Here is an 11,473-nt window from a genome sequence, read left to right on the forward strand (position 1 = left end):
GAGGAGAAACATTGCAGTTTGAAGTAGGGGGGAGCAGAAACAGAGCAGTTTGAAGTAGGTGGAGGAGGGGAAACAGTGCAGGTTGAAGTAGGGGAAGCAGAAACAATGCAGTTTGAAGTAGAGGAAGAAGAAACAGTGCAGTTTGAAGTAGGGGGAGGAGAAACATTGCAGTGTGAAGTAGGGGAGAGCAGAAAGAGTCCAGTGTGAAGTAGGGGAAGCAGAAACAGTGCAGTTTGAAGTAGAGGAAGAAGAAACAGTGCAGTTTGAAGTAGGGGGAGGAGAAACATTGCAGTTTGAAGTAGGGTGGAGCAGAAACAGTGCAGTTGGAAGTAGAGGGAATAGAAACAGATGTTTGAAGTAGGAGGTGAAACAGTGCAGTTTGAAGTAGAGGGGAGAAGAAAAAGTGAAGTTTGAAGTAGGAGGAGGAGAAACAGTGCAGTTTGAAGTAGGAGGAGGAGAAACAGTGCAGTTTGAAGTAGGAGGAAGAGAAACAGTGCAGTTTGAAGTAGGAGGAGGAGAAAAAGTGCAGTTTGAAGTAGGAGGAGGAGAAACAGTGCAGTTTGAAGTAGGAGGAGGAGAAACAGTGCAGTTTGAAGTAGGAGGAGGAGAAACAGTGCAGTTTGAAGTAGGAGGAGGAGAAACAGTGCAGTTTGAAGTAGGAGGAGGAGAAACAGTGCAGTTTGAAGTAGGAGGAGGAGAAGAAACAGTGCAGTTTGAAGTAGGAGGAGGAGAAACAGTGCAGTTTGAAGTAGGAGGAGGAGAAACAGTGCAGTTTGAAGTAGGAGGAGGAGAAAACAGTGCAGTTTGAAGTAGGAGGAGGAGAAACAGTGCAGTTTGAAGTAGGAGGAGGAGAAACAGTGCAGTTTGAAGTAGGAGGAGAGAAACAGTGCAGTTTGAAGTAGGAGGAGGAGGAAACAGTGCAGTTTGAAGTAGGAGGAGGAGAAACAGTGCAGTTTGAAGTAGGAGGAGGAGAAACAGTGCAGTTTGAAGTAGGAGGAGGAGAAACAGTGCAGTTTGAAGTAGGAGGAGGAGAAACAGTGCAGTTTGAAGTAGGAGGAGGAGAAACAGTGCAGTTTGAACGTAGGAGGAGGAGAAACAGTGCAGTTTGAAGTAGGAGGAGGAGAAACAGTGCAGTTTGAAGTAGGAGGAGGAGAAACAGTGCAGTTTGAAGTAGGAGGAGGAGAAACAGTGCAGTTTGAAGTAGGAGGAGGAGAAACAGTGCAGTTTGAAGTAGGAGGAGGAGAAACAGTGCAGTTTGAAGTAGGAGGAGGAGAAACAGTGCAGTTTGAAGTAGGAGGAGGAGAAACAGTGCAGTTTGAAGTAGGAGGAGGAGAAACAGTGCAGTTTGTAGTAGGAGGAGGAGAAACAGTGCAGTTTGAAGTAGGAGGAGGAGAAACAGTGCAGTTTGAAGTAGGAGGAGGAGAAACAGTGCAGTTTGAAGTAGGAGGAGGAGAAACAGTGCAGTTTGAAGTAGGAGGAGGAGAAACAGTGCAGTTTGAAGTAGGAGGAGGAGAAACAGTGCAGTTTGAAGTAGGAGGAGGAGAAACAGTGCAGTTTGAAGTAGGAGGAGGAGAAACAGTGCAGTTTGAAGTAGGAGGAGGAGAAACAGTGCAGTTTGAAGTAGGAGGAGGAGAAACAGTGCAGTTTGAAGTAGGAGGAGGAGAAACAGTGCAGTTTGAAGTAGGAGGAGGAGAAACAGTGCAGTTTTGAAGTAGGAGGAGGAGAAACAGTGCAGTTTGAAGTAGGAGGAGGAGAAACAGTGCAGTTTGAAGTAGGAGGAGGAGAAACAGTGCAGTTTGAAGTAGGAGGAGGAGAAACAGTGCAGTTTGAAGTAGGAGGAGGAGAAACAGTGCAGTTTGAAGTAGGAGGAGGAGAAACAGTGCAGTTTGAAGTAGGAGGAGGAGAAACAGTGCAGTTTGAAGTAGGAGGAGGAGAAACAGTGCAGTTTTGAAGTAGGAGGAGGAGAAACAGTGCAGTTTGAAGTAGGAGGAGGAGAATCAGTGCAGTTTGAAGTAGGAGGAGGAGAAACAGTGCAGTTTGAAGTAGGAGGAGGAGAAACAGTGCAGTTTGAAGTAGGAGGAGGAGAAACAGTGCAGTTTGAAGTAGGAGGAGGAGAAACAGTGCAGTTTGAAGTAGGAGGAGGAGAAACAGTGCAGTTTGAAGTAGGAGGAGGAGAAACAGTGCAGTTTGAAGTAGGAGGAGGAGAAACAGTGCAGTTTGAAGTAGGAGGAGGAGAAACAGTGCAGTTTGAAGTAGGAGGAGGAGAAACATGCAGTTTGAAGTAGGAGGAGAGAAACAGTGCAGTTTGAAGTAGGAGGAGGAGAACAGTGCAGTTTGAAGTAGGAGGAGGAGAAACAGTGCAGTTTGAAGTAGGAGGAGGAGAAACAGTGCAGTTTGAAGTAGGAGGAGGAGAACAGTGCAGTTTGAAGTAGGAGGAGGAGAAACAGTGCAGTTTGAAGTAGGAGGAGGAGAATCAGTGCAGTTTGAAGTAGGAGGAGGAGAATCAGTGCAGTTTGAAGTAGGAGGAGGAGAAACAGTGCAGTTTGAAGTAGGAGGAGGAGAAACAGTGCAGTTTGAAGTAGGAGGAGGAGAATCAGTGCAGTTTGAAGTAGGAGGAGGAGAAATCAGTGCAGTTTGAAGTAGGAGGAGGAGAAACAGTGCAGTTTGAAGTAGGAGGAGGAGAACAGTGCAGTTTGAAGTAGGAGGAGGAGAAACAGTGCAGTTTGAAGTAGGAGGAGGAGAAACAGTGCAGTTTGAAGTAGGAGGAGGAGAAACAGTGCAGTTTGAAGTAGGAGGAGGAGAAACAGTGCAGTTTGAAGTAGGAGGAGGAGAAACAGTGCAGTTTGAAGTAGGAGGAGGAGAAACAGTGCGTTTGAAGTAGGAGGAGGAGAATCAGTGCAGTTGAAGTAGGAGGAGGAGAAACAGTGCAGTTTGAAGTAGGAGGAGGAGAAACAGTGCAGTTTGAAGTAGGAGGAGGAGAAACAGTGCAGTTTGAAGTAGGAGGAGGAGAAACAGTGCAGTTTGAAGTAGGAGGAGGAGAAACAGTGCAGTTTGAAGTAGGAGGAGGAGAAACAGTGCAGTTTGAAGTAGGAGGAGGAGAAACAGTGCAGTTTGAAGTAGGAGGAGGGAGAAACAGTGCAGTTTGAAGTAGGAGGAGGAGAAACAGTGCAGTTTGAAGTAGGAGGAGGAGAATCCAGTGCAGTTTGAAGTAGGAGGAGGAGAAACAGTGCAGTTTGAAGTAGGAGGAGGGAGAAACAGTGCAGTTTGAAGTAGGAGGAGGAGAAACAGTGCAGTTTGAAGTAGGAGGAGGAGAAACAGTGCAGTTTGAAGTAGGAGGAGGAGAAACAGTGCAGTTTGAAGTAGGAGGAGGAGAAACAGTGCAGTTTGAAGTAGGAGGAGGAGAAACAGTGCAGTTTGAAGTAGGAGGAGGAGAAACAGTGCAGTTTGAAGTAGGAGGAGGAGAAACAGTGCAGTTTGAAGTAGGAGGAGGAGAAACAGTGCAGTTTGAAGTAGGAGGAGCAGAAACAGTGCAGTTTGAAGTAGGAGGAGGAGAAACAGTGCAGTTTGAAGTAGGAGGAGGAGAAACAGTGCAGTTTGAAGTAGGAGGAGAGAAACAGTGCAGTTTGAAGTAGGAGGAGGAGAAACAGTGCAGTTTGAAGTAGGAGGAGGAGAAACAGTGCAGTTTGAAGTAGGAGGAGGAGAAACAGTGCAGTTTGAAGTAGGAGGAGGAGAAACAGTGCAGTTTGAAGTAGAGGGAGCAGAAACAGTGCAGTTTGAAGTAGGGGGAGCAGAAACAGTGCAGTTTGAAGTAGGGGGAGCAGAAACAGTGCAGTTTGAAGTAGAGGGAAGAGAAACAGTGCAGTTTGAAGTAGAGGGACAGAAACAGTGCAGTTTGAAGTAGTGGGGGAGCAGAAACAGTGCAGTTTGAAGGAGAGGGAGCAGAAACAGTGCAGTTTGAAGTAGGGGGAGCAGAAGAAACAAGCAGTTTGAAGTGGGGGGAGGAGAAACATTGCAGTTTGAAGTAGGGGAGGGAGCAGAAACAGTGCAGTTTGAAGTAGGTGGAGGAGGGGAAACAGTGCAGGTTGAAGTAGGGGAAGCAGAAACAATGCAGTTTGAAGTAGAGGAAGAAGAAACAGTGCAGTTTGAAGTAGGGGGAGGAGAAACAGTGCAGTTTGAAGTAGGTGGAGGAGGGGAAACAGTGCAGGTTGAAGTAGGGGAAGCAGAAACAATGCAGTTTGAAGTAGAGGAAGAAGAAACAGTGCAGTTTGAAGTAGGGGGAGGAGAAACATTGCAGTTTGAAGTAGGGTGGAGCAGAAACAGTGCAGTTGGAAGTAGAGGGAATAGAAACAGATGTTTGAAGTAGGAGGAGCAGAAACAGTGCAGTTTGAAGTAGGAGGAGCAGAAACAGTGCAATTTGAAGTAGAGGGAACAGAAACAGTGCAGTTTGAAGTAGTGGGGAGCAGAAACAGTGCAGTTTGAAGGAGAGGGAGCAGAAACAGTGCAGTTGAAGTAGGGGGGAGCAGAAACAAAGCAGTTTAAAGTGGGGGAGGAGAAACATTGCAGTTTGAAGTAGGGGGAGCAGAAACAGTGCAGTTTGAAGTAGAGGGAATAGAAACAGAGCAGTTTGAAGTAGGTGGAGGAGGGGAAACAGTGCAGGTTGAAGTAGGGGAAGCAGAAACAATGCAGTTTGAAGTAGAGGAAGAAGAAGCAGTGCAGTTTGAAGTAGGGGGAGGAGAAACATTGCAGTTTGAAGTAGGGGAGAGCAGAAAGAGTCCAGTTTGAAGTAGGGGAAGCAGAAACAGTGCAGTTTGAATTAGGGGGGAGCAGGAAGAGTGCAGTTTGAAGTAGGGGAAGCAGAATCAGTGCAGTTTGAATGAGAAGGAGAAACAGTGCAGTTTGAAGTAGGGGGAGCAGAAACAGTGCAATTTGAAGTAGAGGGAATAGAAACAGAGCAGTTTGAAGTAGTGGGGAGCAGAAACAGTGCAGTTTGAAGGAGAGGGAGCAGAAACAGTGCAGTTTGAAGGAGAGGGAGCAGAAACAGTGCAGTTTGAAGTAGGGGGAGCAGAAACAGTGCAGTTTGAAGTGGGGGGAGGAGAAACATTGCAGTTTGAAGTAGGGGGGAGCAGAAACAGTGCAGTTTGAAGTAGGTGGAGGAGGGGAAACAGTGCAGGTTGAAGTAGGGGAAGCAGAAACAATGCAGTTTGAAGTAGAGGAAGAAGAAACAGTGCAGTTTGAAGTAGGGGGAGGAGAAACATTGCAGTTTGAAGGAGGGTGGAGCAGAAACAGTGCAGTTGGAAGTAGAGGGAATAGAAACAGATGTTTGAAGTAGGAGGAGGTGAAACAGTGCAGTTTGAAGTAAAGAGGGGAGCAGAAAAAGTGAAGTTTGAAGTAGGAGGAGGAGAAACAGTGCAGTTTGAAGTAGGAGGAGCAGAAACAGTGCAGTTTGAAGTAGGAGGAGCAGAAACAGTGCAGTTTGAAGGAGAGGGAGCAGAAACAGTGCAGTCTGAAGTAGGGGGGAGCAGAAACAAAGCAGTTTGAAGTGGGGGGAGGAGAAACATTGCAGTTTGAAGTAGGGGGGAGCAGAAACAGTGCAGTTTGAAGTAGAGTGAATAGAAACAGAGCAGTTTGAAGTAGGTGGAGGAGAGAAACAGTGCAGGTTGAAGTAGGGGAAGCAGAAACAATGCAGTTTGAAGTAGAGGAAGAAGAAACAGTGCAGTTTGAAGTAGGGGGAGGAGAAACATTGCAGTTTGAAGTAGGGGAGAGCAGAAAGAGTCCAGTTTGAAGTAGGGGAAGCAGAAACAGTGCATTTTGAATTAGGGGGTAGCAGAAAGAGTGCAGTTTGAAGTAGGAGGAGGAGAAACAGTGCAGTTTGAAGTAGGAGGAGGAGAAACAGTGCAGTTTGAAGTAGGAGGAGGAGAAACAGTGCAGTTTGAAGTAGGAGGAGGAGAAACAGTGCAGTTTGAAGTAGGAGGAGGAGAAACAGTGCAGTTTGAAGTAGGAGGAGGAGAAACAGTGCAGTTTGAAGTAGGAGGAGGAGAAACAGTGCAGTTTGAAGTAAAAGGAGGAGAAACAGTGCAGTTTGAAGTAGGAGGAGGAGAAACAGTGCAATTTGAAGGAGAGGGAGCAGAAACAGTGCAGTTTGAAGGAGAGGGAGCAGAAACAGTGCAGTTTGAAGTAGGGGGGAGCAGAAACATTGCAGTTTGAAGTAGGGGGGAGCAGAAACAGTGCAGTTTGAAGTAGAGGGAATAGAAACATAGCAGTTTGAAGTAGGTGGAGGAGGGGAAACAGTGCAGGTTGAAGTAGGGGAAGCAGAAACAATGCAGTTTGAAGTAGAGGAAGAAGAAGCAGTGCAGTTTGAAGTAAGGGGAGGAGAAACATTGCAGTTTGAAGTAGGGGAGAGCAGAAAGAGTCCAGTTTGAAGTAGGGGAAGCAGAAACAGTGCAGTTTGAAGTAGGAGGAGACGAAACAGTGCAGTTTGAATTAGGGGGGGAGCAGAAACAGTGCAGATTGAAGAAGGATGAGGAGAAACAGTGCAGTTTGAATTAGGGGGGAGCAGAAAGAGTGCAGTTTGAAGTAGGGGAAGCAGAATCAGTGCAGTTTGAAGTAGGGGGAGCAGAAACAGTGCAATTTGAAGTAGAGGGAACAGAAACAGTGCAGTTTGAAGTAGTGGGGAGCAGAAACAGTGCAGTTTGAAGTAGGTGGAGGAGGGGAAACAGTGCAGTTTGAAGTAGGGGAAGCAGAAACAGTGCAGTTTGAAGTAGAGGAAGAAGAAACAGTGCAGTTTGAAGTCGGGGGAGGAGAAACATTGCAGTTTGAAGTAGGGGAGAGCAGAAAGAGTCCAGTTTGAAGTAGGGGAAGCAGAAACAGTGCAGTTTGAAGTAGGAGGAGACGAAACAGTGCAGTTTGAATTAGGGGGGAGCAGAAACAGTGCAGATTGAAGAAGGATGAGGAGAAACAGTGCAGTTTGAATTAGGGGGGAGCAGAAAGAGTGCAGTTTGAAGTAGGGGAAGCAGAATCAGTGCAGTTTGAAGTAGGGGGAGCAGAAACAGTGCAATTTGAAGTAGAGGGAACAGAAACAGTGCAGTTTGAAGTAGTGGGGAGCAGAAACAGTGCAGTTTGAAGTAGGTGGAGGAGGGGAAACAGTGCAGTTTGAAGTAGGGGAAGCAGAAACAGTGCAGTTTGAAGTAGAGGAAGAAGAAACAGTGCAGTTTGAAGTCGGGGGAGGAGAAACATTGCAGTTTGAAGTAGGGTGGAGCAGAAACAGTGCAGTTGGAAGTAGAGGGAATAGAAACAGATGTTTGAAGTAGGAGGAGGTGAAACAGTGCAGTTTGAAGTAGAGGGGAGCAGAAACAGTGCAGTTTGAAGTAGGAGGAGGAGAAACAGTGCAGTTTGAAGTAGGAGGAGGAGAAACAGTGCAGTTTGAAGTAGGAGGAGGAGAAACAGTGCAGTTTGAAGTAGGAGGAGGAGAAACAGTGCAGTTTGAAGTAGGAGGAGGAGAAACAGTGCAGTTTGAAGTAGGAGGAGGAGAAACAGTGCAGTTTGAAGTAGGAGGAGGAGAAACAGTGCAGTTTGAAGTAGAGGGAACAGAAACAGTGCAGTTTGAAGTAGTGGGGAGCAGAAACAGTGCAGTTTGAAGGAGAGGGAGCAGAAACAGTGCAGTTTGAAGTAGGGGGGAGCAGAAACAAAGCAGTTTGAAGTGGCGGGAGGAGAAACATTGCAGTTTGAAGTAGGGGTGAGCAGAAACAGTGCAGTTTGAAGTAGAGGGAATAGAAACAGAGCAGTTTGAAGTAGGAGGAGCAGAAACAGAGCAATTTGAAGTAGAGGGAACAGAAACAGTGCAGTTTGAAGTAGTGGGGAGCAGAAACAGTGCAGTTTGAAGGAGAGGGAGCAGAAACAGTGCAGTTTGAAGGAGAGGGAGCAGAAACAGTGCAGTTTGAAGTAGGGGGATGCAGAAACAAAGCAGTTTGAAGTGGGGGGAGGAGAAACATTGCAGCTTGAAGTAGGGGGGAGCAGAAACAGTGCAGTTTGAAGTAGAGGGAATAGAAACAGAGCAGTTTGAAGTAGGTGGAGGAGGGGAAACAGTGCAGGTTGAAGTAGGGGAAGCAGAAACAATGCAGTTTGAAGTAGAGGAAGAAGAAGCAGTGCAGTTTGAAGTAGGGGGAGGAGAAACATTGCAGTTTGAAGTAGGGGAGAGCAGAAAGAGTCCAGTTTGAAGTAGGGGAAGCAGAAACAGTGCAGTTTGAAGTAGGAGGAGAAGAAACAGTGCAGTTTGAATTAGGGGGGAGCAGAAAAAGTGCAGTTTGAAGTAGGGGAAGCAGAATCAGTGCAGTTTGAAGTAGGAGGAGGAGAAACAGTGCAGTTTGAAGTAGGGGGAGCAGAAACAGTGCAATTTGAAGTTGAGGGAACAGAAACAGTGCAGTTTGAAGTAGTGGGGAGCAGAAACAGTGCAGTTTGAAGGAGAGGGAGCAGAAACAGTGCAGTTTGAAGTATGGAGAGCAGAAACAAAGCAGTTTGAAGTGGGGGGAGGAGAAACATTGCAGTTTGAAGTAGGGGGGAGCAGAAACAGTATAGTTTGAAGTAGGTGGAGGAGGGGAAACAATGCAGGTTGAAGTAGGGGAAGCAGAAACAATGCAGTTTGAAGTAGAGGAAGAAGAAACAGTGCAGTTTGAAGTAGGGGGAGGAGAAACATTGCAGTTTGAAGTAGGGTGGAGCAGAAACAGTGCAGTTGGAAGTAGAGGGAATAGAAACAGATGTTTGAAGTAGGAGGAGGTGAAACAGTGCAGTTTGAAGTAGGAGGAGCAGAAACAGTGCAATTTGAAGTAGAGGGAACAGAAACAGTGCAGTTTGAAGTAGTGGTGAGCAGAAACAGTGCAGTTTGAAGGAGAGGGAGCAGAAACAGTGCAGTTTGAAGTAGGGGGGAGCAGAAACAAAGCAGTTTGAAGTGGGGGGAGGAGAAACATTGCAGTTTGAAGTAGAGGGGAGCAGAAACAGTGCAGTTTGAAGTAGAGGGAATAGAAACAGAGCAGTTTGAAGTAGGTGGAGGAGGGGAAACAGTGCAGGTTGAAGTAGGGGAAGCAAAAACAATGCAGTTTGAAGTAGAGGAAGAAGAAACAGTGCAGTTTGAAGTAGGGGGAGGAGAAACATTGCAGGTTGAAGTAGGGGAGAGCAGAAAGAGTCCAGTTTGAAGTAGGGGAAGCAGAAACAGTGCAGTTTGAATTAGGGGGGAGCAGAAAGAGTGCAGTTTGAAGTAGGGGAAGCAGAATCAGTGCAGTTTGAATTAGGAGGAGGAGAAACAGTGCAGTTTGAATTAGGAGGAGGAGAAACAGTGCAGTTTGAAGTAGGGGGAGCAGAAACAGGGCAGTTTGAAGTAGAGGGGAGCAGAAACAGTGCAGTTTGAAGTAGGAGGAGGAGAAACAGTGCAGTTTGAAGTAGGAGGAGCAGAAACAGTGCAATTTGAAGTAGAGGGAACAGAAACAGTGCAGTTTGAAATAGTGGGGAGCAGAAACAGTGCAGTTTGAAGGAGAGGGAGCAGAAACAAAGCAGTTTGAAGTGGGGGGAGGAGAAACATTGCAGTTTGAAGTAGGGGGGAGCAGAAACAGTGCAGTTTGAAGTAGAGGGAATAGAAACAGCAGTTTGAAGTAGGTGGAGGAGGGGAAACAGTGCAGGTTGAAGTAGGGGAAGCAGAAACAATGCAGTTTGAAGTAGAGGAAGAAGAAACAGTGCAGTTTGAAGTAGGGGGAGGAGAAACATTCCAGTGTGAAGTAGGGGAGAGCGGAAAGAGTCCAGTGTGAAGTAGGGGAAGCAGAAACAGTGCAGTTTGAAGTAGGAGGAGAAGAAACAGTGCAGTTTGAATTAGGGGGGAGCAGAAACAGTGCAGATTGAAGAAGGATGAGGAGAAACAGTGCAGTTTGAATTAGGGGTGAGCAGAAAGAGTGCAGTTTGAAGTAGGGGAAGCAGAATCAGTGCAGTTTGAAGTAGGAGGAGGAGAAACAGTGCAGTTTGAAGTAGGGGGAGCAGAAACAGTGCAATTTGAAGTAGAGGGAACAGAAACAGTGCAGTTTGAAGTAGTGGGGAGCAGAAACAGTGCAGTTTGAAGGAGAGGGAGCAGAAACAGTGCAGTTTGAAGTAGGGGGAGCAGAAACAAAGCAGTTTGAAGTAGGTGGAGGAGGGGAAACAGTGCAGGTTGAAGTAGGGGAAGCAGAAACAATGCAGTTTGAAGTAGAGGAAGAAGAAACAGTGCAGTTTGAAGTAGGGGGAGGAGAAACATTGCAGTTTGAAGTAGGGGGGAGCAGAAACAGTGCAGTTTGAAGTAGGTGGAGGAGGGGAAACAGTGCAGGTTGAAGTAGGGGAATCAGAAACAATGCAGTTTGAAGTAGAGGAAGAAGAAACAGTGCAGTTTGAAGTAGGGGGAGGAGAAACATTGCAGTTTGAAGTAGGGTGGAGCAGAAACAGTGCAGTTGGAAGTAGAGGGAATAGAAACAGATGTTTGAAGTAGGAGGAGGTGAAACAGTGCAGTTTGAAGTAGGGGGAGTAGAAACAGTGCAGTTTGAAGTAGGGGGGAGCAGAAACAGTGCAGTTTGAAGGAGAGGGAGCAGAAACAGTGCAGTTTGAAGTAGGGGGAGCAGAAACAAAGCAGTTTGAAGTGGGGGGAGGAGAAACATTGCAGTTTGAAGTAGGGGGGAGCAGAAACAGTGCAGTTTGAAGTAGGTGGAGGAGGGGAAACAGTGCAGGTTGAAGTAGGGGAAGCAGAAACAATGCAGTTTGAAGTAGAGGAAGAAGAAACAGTGCAGTTTGAAGTAGGGGGAGGAGAAACATTGCAGTTTGAAGTAGGGGGAGGAGAAACATTGCAGTTTGAAGTAGGGGGGAGCAGAAACAGTGCAGTTTGAAGTAGGTGGATGAGGGGAAACAGTGCAGGTTGAAGTAGGGGAAGCAGAAACAATGCAGTTTGAAGTAGAGGAAGAAGAAACAGTGCAGTTTGAAGTAGGGAGAGGAGAAACATTGCAGTTTGAAGTAGGGTGGAGCAGAAACAGTACAGTTGGAAGTAGAGGGAATAGAAACAGATGTTTGAAGTAGGAGGAGGTGAAACAGTGCAGGTTGAAGTCGGAGGAGGAGAAACAGTGCAGTTTGAAGTAGGGGGAGCAGAAACAGTGCAGTTTGAAGTAGGGGGAGCAGAAACAAAGCAGTTTGAAGTAGGTGGAGGAGGGGAAACAGTGCAGGTTGAAGTAGGGGAAGCAGAAACAATGCAGTTTGAAGTAGAGGAAGAAGAAACAGTGCAGTTTGAAGTAGGGGGAGGAGAAACATTGCAGTTTGAAGTAGGGGGGAGCAGAAACAGTGCAGTTTGAAGTAGGTGGAGGAGGGGAAACAGTGCAGGTTGAAGTAGGGGAAGCAGAAACAATGCAGTTTGAAGTAGAGGAAGAAGAAACAGTGCAGTTTGAAGTAGGGGGAGGAGAAACATTGCAGTTTGAAGTAGGGT

Source organism: Carcharodon carcharias, chromosome 9 (assembly GCF_017639515.1).
Source record: "Carcharodon carcharias isolate sCarCar2 chromosome 9, sCarCar2.pri, whole genome shotgun sequence".
In the NCBI taxonomy this organism is placed as follows: Eukaryota; Metazoa; Chordata; class Chondrichthyes; order Lamniformes; family Lamnidae; genus Carcharodon; species Carcharodon carcharias.